Below are 12,359 nucleotides of genomic sequence, written 5' to 3'. Positions count from 1 at the left end.
TGTCCACACATGACATACCTTCAGAAGCTGTTTGAAGTGTGTTCAACAACTGATGGCAGGTCTTGCTCATGGTCTAGACTCAACTCTGGGTGGTGAGGGGACAAGTGACTCTAGTTGGCTTTCTTCTCAATATGGATGGGAAGTCCAACCCATGTCAACTGACTTGATTTAGCTGTATCCCCCATCTGTACTATGTACCCCATGGCGTGTGACCTGCAGAAACAGGAAGTATCTACTGGTATTTATTAAGTAGACACAGCCTGTAGTTTATTGTCAGCATTCGCTTCTCTTTGCAGCTGATCTGAACTGGACTGAACAGTGGAGCTAATTGACCCAAGATCGAAAGAAAGACCCTAACTGTGCTATGGAGCAATATGATATCCACAGTCAGTGAGCCTATAAGCAGATTTTAGATAAACTCCCCAAACCAGGCATTGCAAGATGTGCCAAGCACTCATGGGAGAAGATTAAAGCATTGTAGTGTTGGTACAAGAGATCGTGGCTCCACTACAGAAAGATCTTTCTTTATGTCATTAACTGAATTTAATTTGGGGCCTTAAAATACCAGCTAAACCTTCCTGCATACTCAAGAGCTCCCAGCTCCTGACCTATTGTGAGCGTGTAGCTGGGAACGGAGGGGATTCAGAGCATGGATGAGACAGAAAAAATTACAATGTCTGTGGCATTTAGAAGAGAACAGTACAGAGCAACTGCAAAGGGAGTTTTAGTCTTGCCCACCTGAGCAGCGAGCTTTCGGCAGAGAATTTGGGTAAATAGCACGTGCTGTATTTGTAAAACTTCTCCGGAGTGTGACGGGGGCTCTTTATGTATCATTGACTCTCGTTTCAGCTGCTGGCAGTTTCCATCTACTCCATTCCCTGTGGTAGGGAACAGCTTATGTAAAATTCATAGACCATTTACACTCGTTCTCTAGTTTTGCTTGACTTGGACACAGGCCCATAAAATCCTTCTTTGAATGTAGCTAGGAGAATAAAAGCAGGTCCTGTTTCTCGCCAGAGGGGTCTGCTCTTGGCTGTGCGTAGCTCTTTTCAATGGTTTCTAGTGTTTGTTGGTATAACAGTACAGTGTAATGCTGAGCTTGCTCCCATTGTACACTAGAATATTTTTCTACTGTCCATAATCTGATCTTTCTTGTGGTATCTCTTTTCCTGGTGTTTGAACCATTAACAGCATTTTCTTGCTGTGAGATGAAGAGCTAGTACCTCAATGTCATGTCTGTATCCATCTTTCAGTCTAAATCTCAATTCCTTCCGCTCCATTCAAAATCCATACAACTGGTTCCCATCTTTCCTTAAATTCATTTCCATTACAGTAGATTGTGTATATTATGTTGCTGCTTGCATCACTGGTTCCAGCCACTCTCCTAAAGGCACCTCTTTCCCCCCTCCCCCCTGTAAGGACTGCTAGCAACATTAAGCCCTTTGTGGAGATTTATGTGGGAAGACCCGTAAACAAGAAATGAGACCTATATAATGGGTATGTGCATGGCTGGATTCACAATCTAATGAAAAAGGGCAAATACCTAAGAATCCTGGAAGACTAAAAAAGAAAATAGTATCAAGCTTCACTGCCCAGCAGAAATTCAAGCAATGGAGAGACCAACCAGCGAATCCAGAACTGACCTTGGAAAGGAAACATTTTACAGGTCAGGAAATACACATTCCCCTTATACGTTAACTTCCACACTGATGCACCAGGAAACATTACTACTTTATGCAACACTCGTAAGATTCTGATAAGGAGGCAGAGCTTCAGATGAGGTAAATGGATTTATAGCAGCTGAAATTTATTTGTATGCAAGCCATTTCAAGGTCTAAATCACACCACACAAAGTGAAGCAGTTCACTGTTGATTTGTAACATAAATTTGTGTGTGTCAAGTGCTAACAAAAGGTGCTGGATTATCACCCACATAGCTTTTGAAGAACATTAGAATGCCAGTTCCACAGAGGGGAAGAGTTCCTTGGGACGAAGCAAAAGAATGAACAAGCTGAAAAACAAATTCCTACTGGTCTCACAAGTCAGTTTCTGTGGGATTAGGCAAGGTCCTCAACCATTTGTATAAGGTGGTCCTGGCCCACATCTGATCGGCTCATGGACACCTCCCCTTCCACTGAGGAATAAACACCAGCTAGAGCAAGTGATATTAGGAAACCACAATATTTTTAGCAACTGGAAATGAGAAGATCCAGCACTCTGTGAGCAACATTGAAAAAGGCTCGAGAGCCCTCCAGCCCCAGTAGAGAGCCACTGAGCTAAATCCTGCTGTTTGCTAGGCTGGATATACTGAGGATGAGGTTGTGTAAGAGACCAGAAAGTGCTTTTTCCACCCCAGCAAGCAGCAGGTTCTAAACACCTGATCTGAGTGTTCTTAACAGGTAATAAGCATGATAGATTAACTGCAATATCTGAGTGATGTTTCTATTGTGCAGAATCACGCAAGTGGGTATTTGACTGCACAGCTTTGCTTACATCATCCTGGTCTCACTTGCATATGAATAGGTGTACATGGGAGATTTTTGGTCTCTTTTCAGTATTCTACTGCGTGAGTCTATTTGTGTCAATGTAGTGCTTGTGAAAGGGGTTGAACTGAAAACCTAAGACACTGACAGTCTCTGTTTAACCAGAAAACAGATATATCATTGCCATCTGGACATGACCTACCCTGTCAATATAACTCAGCCTGGACCTGGGTCTCCCACCTCCCAGGTGAGTGCTCTAACCTCTCTGGCCAATGATTTTTTTCATTATTTATTCACAGCAAAACAGCTTCAACAGAAGAGACTGAGGCAGCCCCACATCAGAATATCCCATAGCTCAGTGGTTAGGGCACTCATTTGAGAGATAGTAGAGCCCTGTTCAAATCCCTTCTCCCCCTCAGGAAGAGGGAGGATTTGAACAGGGATCTTCCTCACCCCACGCTAGTACCCTAACCACTGGGTGAAAAGTTATGGGGAGGGGGGCTGTATCTTCCTCCCAACCTCCATTTAGTGTAAACTCACCTACAGGGGTCCAATCAGTAGGCAACTTCTGAGCATGCTTAGAGAACAGGCTCTACAAGTAAGTTAGGCAGAGGAAAACTATCTTCCCCAGGTTTGTGCATTGCTTTGGGCCTTATGCATGTGAACACTTGGCATGGGGCTGCGGTGTGCACAGCAGGGCCGGCTCCAGGTTTTCTGCCCAAGCGGTGCAAAAACAAAAAACAAAAAAAAGCCGCAGCAGCACGATCACACTGCTCCACTCTTCGGCGGCAATTGGGCAGCAGGTCCTTTGCCCCGAGACAGACTGAGGGACCTGCCACCGAATTGCCGCTGAAGACCCAGACATGCGGTCCCAATAGTGGCCAGAGTGCTGCCCCTTGGTGTTGGCTGCCCCAAGCATCTGCTTTTTTAGCTGGTGCCTGAAGCCGGCCCTGGTGCACAGGCAGAAACATTGGCACCTAGGGAAATTTTACTGCAAACGTGTCAAGCAAGTTTAGGTACCCACAGAGATCAGGATATGTAAGCGGGAGTTTGGCAACTCCCAGCGGGGCCTGATTTGGGCATCTGAAGTGGCAGTTAGGTTCCTAGGTCCATTTGTAAATCCAGCCCTAGAAGACGGACTTACTGCAGACAGTCTTGGTGGTGGGCTCCCTTGAATCAGTGCTGAAATTGTTTGTACTTGTGCTATTGCAGAGAGGGCTCTTGAATCTAGTCAATCTCCCAATATAGACAGGAAATTGCCTCTGAGTCTTACCATGGGTAGTTTTTAAAGCGTGGATGCTTCTTGACTGGGAACAAAGTCTTTTCAGACAAGCCACCAGCTGATAGAAACTTTCAGTCATTACCAACCTGGGCCAGGTTTGAACCAGCAACTTAGAAGTGAAAGCTTCTCTAGCCCATTAACGATCCTTTCATTTAGCCAGTTCCCTGATCCCTTTAACTAACTAGGCCTTTTGTTTTCATTGGACTGATATTTTGACTCATTTCCTGGGGCTTTTTTCAATGTCATTCCATTGTGGAAATCAAGTTGAATAAATATTGCAACTCAACTGAAAAATGCTCAAGGTAAGAAGTAGGTATTTTGTTGTAGCAAACAGCTGTTAAGAGGAGATTGTAAACTATTGTCTTCAGTATTCTGAAGTGAAAACAGCTGTAAATTCTTTGGCTTTTCCCAGTGCTTATCATTACTAAATGGATCAAAGGTGCATTATCATTCTGGACACAGACAGCCATGACACATTATAATCTTCCACAGCACAGCATTTATCCTGTACTTGCTTCAGGACGAAATTAGTATCCTAAGGCTTGATCTACATGGAAAACTTAGGTCAACATAGTTACCTCCCTCAGGGGTGTGGAAAATCCACACCCCTGAGCACTGTAGCTATACCAACTTAACCCCCAGTGTAGATGCAACTAGGTCAACAGAAGAATGCTTCTTTCAACCTAGCAACTGTCAGGGCTTGTCTACATCACAAAGTTGCAGCGCTGGTGAGGGGTTTACAGCGCTGCAACTTAGGAGGTGTACACATCTGCAGGGCATCACCAGCGCTGCAACTCCCTGTTTGCAGCGCTGGCCGTACTCCCGTTTTGTCTCGGGTGTAGAGGATCCAGCGCTGGTGATCCAGTGCTGGTAATCAAGTGTAGACACTTACCAGCGCTTTTCTTGACCTCCGTGGAATAAGCAGGTATAGCAGCATACCTGAGGAAGCCTCTCTGGTAATCAAGCAGGTCTCCTTCCCCGGTTTGCTCTCGCGTTCCCCGAACCCCCGAGCAAGCAGGTCTCGTTCCCTGCAGTTTGCAGGGGGGTTCGGGGAACGCGAGAGCAAACCGCGGGGAAGCAGGTCTCCTTCCCCGGTTTGCTCTTGCGTTCCCCGAACCCCCGTGCAAGCAGGTCTCCTTCCTCGGTTTGCTCTCTCGTTCTCCGAACCCCCGTGCAAACAGGTCTCCTTCCCTGCGGTTTGCAGGGGGGTTCGGGGAACGCGAGAGCAAATCGCGGGGAAGCAGGTCTCCTTACCCAGTTTGCTCTCGCGTTCCCCGAACCCCCGAGCAAGCAGGTCTCCTTCCCTGCGGTTTGCAGGGGGGTTCGGGGAACGCGAGAGCAAACCGCGGGGAAGCAGGTCTCCTTCCCCGGTTTGCTCTCGCGTTCCCCGAACCCCCGAGCAAGCAGGTCTCCTTCCCTGCGGTTTGCTCTCGCGTTCCCCGAACCCCCGAGCAAGCAGGTCTCCTTCCCAGGTTTGCTCTCGTGTTCCCCGAACCCCCCTTGAAGCCGCCCAACAGCGCTGCAGTGTGGCCACATCTAACACCACTTGCAGCGCTGGTTGCTGTAAGTGTGGCCACTCTGCAGCGCTGGCCCTATACAGCTGTACTAATACAGCTGTAACAACCAGCGCTGCAAAATTGTAGATGTAGACATACCCTCACTCAGGGAGGTGGTATTCCTATAGTGACAGACACACCCCTTCTGTTCCTATAGGCTACGTTTACACTAGGTGGCTATGCCAGCAGAGCTACAGTGCTGTAGCTATGCTGCTATAATCCCCATAGCTTGGACATGGCATGAGTCAGAATGATGGTTGTATTACCAATAAGATGTCCTTCTGAACAACTTGCTGTCCTGGGAGGAACATGCTCGCTGTTTAACTCCATGTAATGCTTAGGTAAAGGAACTATAACAGAAGGTGGAAGTTTGCCGTGAAGGTGGTTTTTACTAGGACTTACTGAGTTGCAGGAGCAGCGAGTTGTATGTGGAGGGAGGAGGTGCATGGCCGCTCTGCCCCACCCTGGTATGTGACTCCAAGTTGACTCCGAGGGGCTTATCCTGGCTGGACCTCCTGAGCAGGAGCCGGGGGGCTTGTGTGAGCAGGGGTGGCTCCAGGCACCAGCGCAGCAAGCACATGCGGGGGACAGCCTGCCAATCGCCGTGAGGGTGGCAGTCAGGCTGCCTTTGGCAGCATTTCTGAGGGAGGTCCACCAATCCCGCAGCGTCAGTAGCAATTCGGCAGACCCAGAGCCTGCATCCCTCCCATACCCAAGCTTCCTCCCAGAGCCCGCACCCCAAATCCCCTCCTGCACCCAAGCTTCCTCCCAGAGCCCACACCCCAACTCCCTGCCCCAGCCCAGAGCCTGCAACCAGCACCCAGACTCCCTCCCAGAGTTAGCACCCCTCCTGCACCCAAACTCCCCCCCAGAGCCCGCATCCCAAACCCCCTCCCACACCCAAACTCCCTCCCAGAGCCTTGGGCAGGTGGTGGTGGTGGGGGGAACTTGGACCCATTCTAGGCACCACCAAAAATTATACAAACCTGCCGCCCCTGCTGAGTTGTAAAGAAGGTACTTTCACTTAGTTAGATCAAAGAAACAAAATACCTAGCATCATGTTAAATTATGTATTAAGCGCTTCTCAGCTGTATTGACTGATGACAGCTCTTTCCTCCCTTTCCCCCATGTTGTTCGTTCCTAAACCACAGTCACAAAACAAATACACCAGGTGCTGAAATGTATTGAAAGTATATGCCCGTATTCAAATAATAAGCCATTTGCTTCATGAGTCATGTGATATATAGTATCTAGTAACAAACATGCCTGATATCTATCCGTGTGGCCTGGTTCCTGAGAAAGAAAGGGTATATTGTTTCTGTGAGTAACCTGTAGAAAGGAGCTGGGATCATGTTACTACAGGATCAGGAAACATGGAAAGTACAGCCTCTGAACAGATACACTGCACTGTTATCAGATACCCTTTAGAGGGGCTTGTCATGGTATAATTCCCCACTCTGAACCTTAGTGTCCAAAAGATGAGGTACCAGCATGCATTCCTCTAAGCTCAATTACCAGCTTAGTGCTTGTAGCGCTGCCACCAACCAGGAATTCCAGTGCCTGGTACACTCTCGTCCCCACAAAACCTTGCCCGGGAACCCCCAAGACCCAGTCCCTCTGGATCTTAACACAAGGAAAGTAAACCCTTTCCCTCACCGTCGCCTCTCCCAGGCTTCCCCTCCCTGGGTTACCCTGGAAGATCACTGTGATTCAAACTCCTTGAATCTTAAAACAGAGAGGACAATTCACCTTCTTCCCTCCTTCTCTCTCCCCCTCCCAGACTCTCCCTGAGAGAGAAAGTAATCCTGACACAGAGAGAAATTAGCCTCTCTCTCCCCCTTCCCTCCTTTCTCCCCACCAATTCCCTGGTGAATCCAGACCCAGTCCCCTGGGATCTCACACCAGAATAAAAAAAAACAAACAAACAAACAATCAAGTTCTTAAACAAGAAAAGCTTTTAATTAAAGAAAGAAAAAACAGTAAAAATTCTCTTTGTAAATTTAAGATGGAATATGTTACAGGGTCTTTCAGCTATAGACACTGGGAATACCCTCCCAGCCTAAGTATACAAGTACAAATTAAAATTCTTCCAGCCAAATACAAATTTGAACTCCTTCCAGCCAAATACACATTTGCAAATAAAGAAAACAAACATAAGCCTAACTCACCTTATCTACCTAGTACTTACTATTCTGGATGTATAAGAGCCTGTATCAGAGAGATTGGAGAGAAACCTGGTTGCACGTCTGGTCCCTCTCAGAACCCAAAGTGAACAACAACCAAATTCTAACAGCACACACAAACTTCCCTCCCTCAAGATTTGAAAGTATCCTGTCCCCTGATTGGTCCTCTGGTCAGGTGACAGCCAGGCTCACAGATCTTGTTAACCCTTTACAGGCAAAAGAGATATGAAGTACTTCTGTTCTATTAACTCTTACTTATCTGTTTATGACGGGGCTAGATAGGCTCGAGGATATACAAGAGCCAAAGAGCTCCCTTTGGTGTGGAAGGGAGCAAAGATGAGCGAATAAGCCCTTAAACCAGCCAAGAGAAGGAAGTGTTGGCTACTTATTATGCCCTCCTCCTTGTGATCTTGGGAGGCTGGAGCGGGAGGGATGTAAGATTGGAGAGGAAGGAAATGTGGAGCCAACTGCTCTCTGCAGTATGCTTGTCTCAAAAAAATACCAGATTTACTAGCATTAAATCGCCACTGGCTCTTGCTTACCTTAGCAGAGGAGGAGGCCTGCAATTGCAGAGGCGGAGACAATGGCAACATAATTGTTGACTGAGAAGCTGGCTGACTACACAAATGCTCCAAAATCTGTGGGGGTTGGGAGCTGATTCCCAAGAGCCCCTGGGGCTCTCCACTTTGCCTGTGCAATTTGATTGCAGACATATTCCCTAAAGGAAATCCTGTTGGGTTTTCCGCAGCTTTGTAGTAGCAAAGTTTTCCCATCACTCTTTCCTCTTTTATGAGGGCAAAATATAGGCCTACCTGAGGTATCATTGGGATATCTGGGTTGGGAGCAACCACATTATTTCCATGCCTTGGAGCCAAGACAGTTGTAGAGATCCAAATCTTGATGAAAGGGGAGATAGATTTAAAAAAAAATTAAATGTTTGAAATGAAATATACACAGATTGAGAGGGAAGGTACTGTACATCTGGGGTCAGGCTTGGGTTATGGGGGGTTACAGATATCGTTTGCAAGGATGAAAAAATACATACATATCGCATAACCAGCATAGACCCAGATTGAGGTGCAAGGGTTTTTAAAGTGTCAGTGAATAAGTAGGCTCGGGTTCGCCACCCATGGAATGAATAAGGAGTCCAAGTCAGTACCGGTGGAGCGGATAGGTACATTACATTACTCTTTGGTATCCCCTAGCAACTGATTGTTCACTCTCCTAACTGTGGAACGGGTGCAGGGATTGTTCATTTCCTCCATGTGGGAGGAGTTAGGCAGAGAATTAGATTGGAGCAGTGGGTGAAAATGCTGCAAACTCTTTTCTGATCTTGAACCTTGACTATCACATTTCAACAAACAGAAAGTATTTGTAGCCAGGTTCTAAATAACTGACAACTGGGTTGTTGCTGAAATTCCTGGTTCTATTGGCCCAACTATAATTACAACTCGTGCACATTATATTATTGAGAAAATGACCATTTGGACACCAAATTATTTATCTTGGGCCAAATCCTCAGCTGGTGTATATCAACATAGCACCATTTAAATAAAATTGGAGCTACAGCAATCTACATCAGCTGAGAATCTGGTCCCCGTGTTTAATCACATACAAAACTGCTCCACCATTTCTCATAATAAAATAAACTGAATGATGCAAAGTTTTATGGAGAGCTCCCCCACATCTCTTTTCGGTGTGTCCTGGGCCCTGTGTGGATCTATGGGTAAAGAGAAAAAGGAAGCCACATTTCCAGACAGCCTACCCAGCTGCTGCACAAGAAGAAGGGAGTGACCAATCCAGCTCATTTCCCATTCCCCTCCAAATGAGAGGAAGAGAGAAAGGAGCCATTGCTAATCTAACTCAAAAATCACCTTGAAGTGCAGAGAGACCAAGCTGATGTATGCACAGATATTAATCAGTTAAATGTACACTTGGTTACAATTACTGAGGATGTGCAGCAATCTGAACACATCAGCGGCCAAGACAACACTAAGTTACTAGGAAATAGCCCATATAGCCACAGCAGACACTTCTGAAAACATGGCACATGTGCACTTTAACCTGTTTTAGACAGGAATACTGTCTTTCCAGGAAATTGCAATTACCTCTGGCTCTGATTCAGCAGAAAATATCCAAGGCCTTCTGACTTTTGCAGACTTCAGAACACTACAGCTGCCAAGAGAAAAATCAGCCTTGGGATGAAGAATTAACCCCCCTAATTCTTGCAAGCCAGTACTGAGGCATTCTAGAGTTGCTTAGAAGAGAACAGCTCATGAATCTCCATTTCCCAAGCTCTGTGACTACTATACTACCTCTGAGCTTTCATGTGAGGAAAATATGGGGAGAGCTTTCTGCCTCATCGCAGTTCGGCTGCAGGTTAGAGTTCTGCCGATGGCAGTGGGAGGGTGAATTGGGGCTTCCCTCATCAGAGGTACTGCAGCTCCAGTGACAGGCTCCTCAGTTTGAGTTATGGAAGGTCACCCTTCTGGCTTCCTGCTCCCTGGATCATGAGTTTTATGAGGTGGAAGAGATCTTTAAGGCCGTTTCAAACCATGTATCTCCTTTCCATTTATTTCTTCACTAATGTACTGACATTCAGTCAGCCAGGGAAGAAATCCCCTATGTTCTGATATTCTCAGTGAGACACCCAATGCCATTCTCATGAGCCTTATTACCACATGTGAACATTTCAGCAGACCTTGCAGAGTCCATCTCAGGCAATTTCAAAACACTCCCTGCTCCCCAGGTGCTGCCACAAATACAACATGGTGGAATCTCAGTTACAACAGAAGCTGCTTTTCCATCTCAGTAATGGACAGGAGTGTAGCATCCCTTTGGGCTTCCTCCACAGTAACAGAAATATGAAAATTGTGCAGAAATCACCTGAATTGTGGGACACAACAGGGGGCTCATGGGAGCCTTACTCCTTCAACCACAGTTCCTTCAGCCTCCTGGACCTATCCCATAAACTAGCATGAAAATTGCCTAAAATGACATGAGTCTGGGATTCTTGCCCAAATTGTAGTATACTGCAATTAGTGCAGCAGAGCCCTGTGTGGGCCTATAGCTCAGATACAATAGTTTACTCCAGTACAAGTGTGATCATGCACACAATTAGTGTAAATTACATCCATATATGCTATACCAATTCAGTTTTGGGTATAATCAAGTCCTCCGCTGCCTCGTTCCCCCTCCCAAATGCATAGATTTTGGAAAACAAGGTGAATCATGAGAGAGTTGGTGTTATTTGATATCCCCACATACCAACCCACTTTAAACCCCAGTGTCAAGTTACCCCCTTTGAAAAGAGGCATATAAACATCAGGAATATATACTATGTCTATGTCTTTGTAAGTCACACCTGTAATCCATCTTACAAACTAGGGAAGGACATCAGTAATTTATCAGGCAAAGAAAGACAGGTGAGATTTTAAATTGAAACTATCAGATATTTTTTAAAAGTCACAAATATTTGTTCTTGGAAGCAAAAATGTTTTGCAAAACATTATCAATAGAAAAAACTATGTTAACTGCTTTTTAAATTAATTGAAATATTTTTCTTTAGATTTAAACATTCTACTATAGTATTTTGCAGCTTCCACATTGCAACAAGGTTCTATAGCACAAAAGAACCAGAAAGAAAAGCTGATTGTCCTTCAGGAGTTGTCTACATGGGGAAATTGATGCTCCCAGAATAGTTTCCCATGTGCATATTCTATTCCAGACTAAAAATCATTTTATTCCCAAAGAATTAGTGGGCTTTATGAGTGCTCTAACTAATCTGGAATAAAATTACTTTTATTATGGAATGAGTGTCCACATAGAAACACCTAAGGAGTTATTGTGGAATAGCTATTACAGAATAGTTTATTCCACAGTAATCATTCTTGTCAATTTCTCTGTGTAAACATCCTATTAGACCTTGATTCTTTAATCAGATTGATGGGTGTTCTGTAATCAGATTGACCTAGGTGATCCCCTGTGCTTGCTTCAGAGTGGCAGCCATGTTAGTGTGTTGTGTAGTTTGCCAGGGAGCAAGGTTCATTCTGGTAGATCCAATTGTTGCACTGGGACCAAAGGGTTTTTGAAGCCATGTCTCACCTTAATATTTAATCACGGGTGAAGGTATGCTTTAGGCCCTGATCCTGCAAGAACTTATTCATATACTTAAATGTATGCATTCTGAGAAGTCCTGTGACTTCGATGAGACTGCTTAGAGTGTGTAAAGTTAAACAGGTGCATGTCTTTGAAAGATGAGGGCATTAGTTTATTTTCCTTGTCTAAGGTGTATTTAATGCTAAAAGTAGAGTAACAGCATTAATGAAAAAAATTATTCCCATTTAAAAACCCACAGTTCTAATTACTTAATGTAATACAGGTAATGAATTGATTTTAACCTATAATTTTAAAATAAACAGTTCAGGAACATCTTTTAAATCTTCAGTCTGCTGCTGCATGTAACTCTTCACTTGAGCTCATCAAATCCCATAGTCTATTATGTTTTTTAAAAATTAACCACTCCCAGTTTTCCAAGCAAAACTGCACTCGATCTAAACGATCAATATAAACCTAGCTTCACATTATACAGGCCTAATAGGCTGATCTCCAGCGATGGCCTAGTATCTGTTGGACCTAATTTCCAGATGCCCTGGCCTGTTTCATTTTCTTTGCTGTGTATCAGTTCCTTTCTTTTGTTTGTTAACCTAAAAATAGGCTGATTGTTCTCGGGGAAAAGGCTTGGAAGACATTCTGAAAGTCCCAAACGAATCAAAAGGCTGCATGAATAAACCAGAGCTGAAGACTCGATTAGACACATTTATTCATGTTACCCTCTGGAGATTGACAGGCTTGGA

The sequence above is a fragment of the Gopherus flavomarginatus genome, chromosome 3, assembly GCF_025201925.1.
Source record: "Gopherus flavomarginatus isolate rGopFla2 chromosome 3, rGopFla2.mat.asm, whole genome shotgun sequence".
Lineage (NCBI taxonomy): Eukaryota > Metazoa > Chordata > Testudines > Testudinidae > Gopherus > Gopherus flavomarginatus.
Note: the sequence above shows the minus strand (reverse complement) of the source record.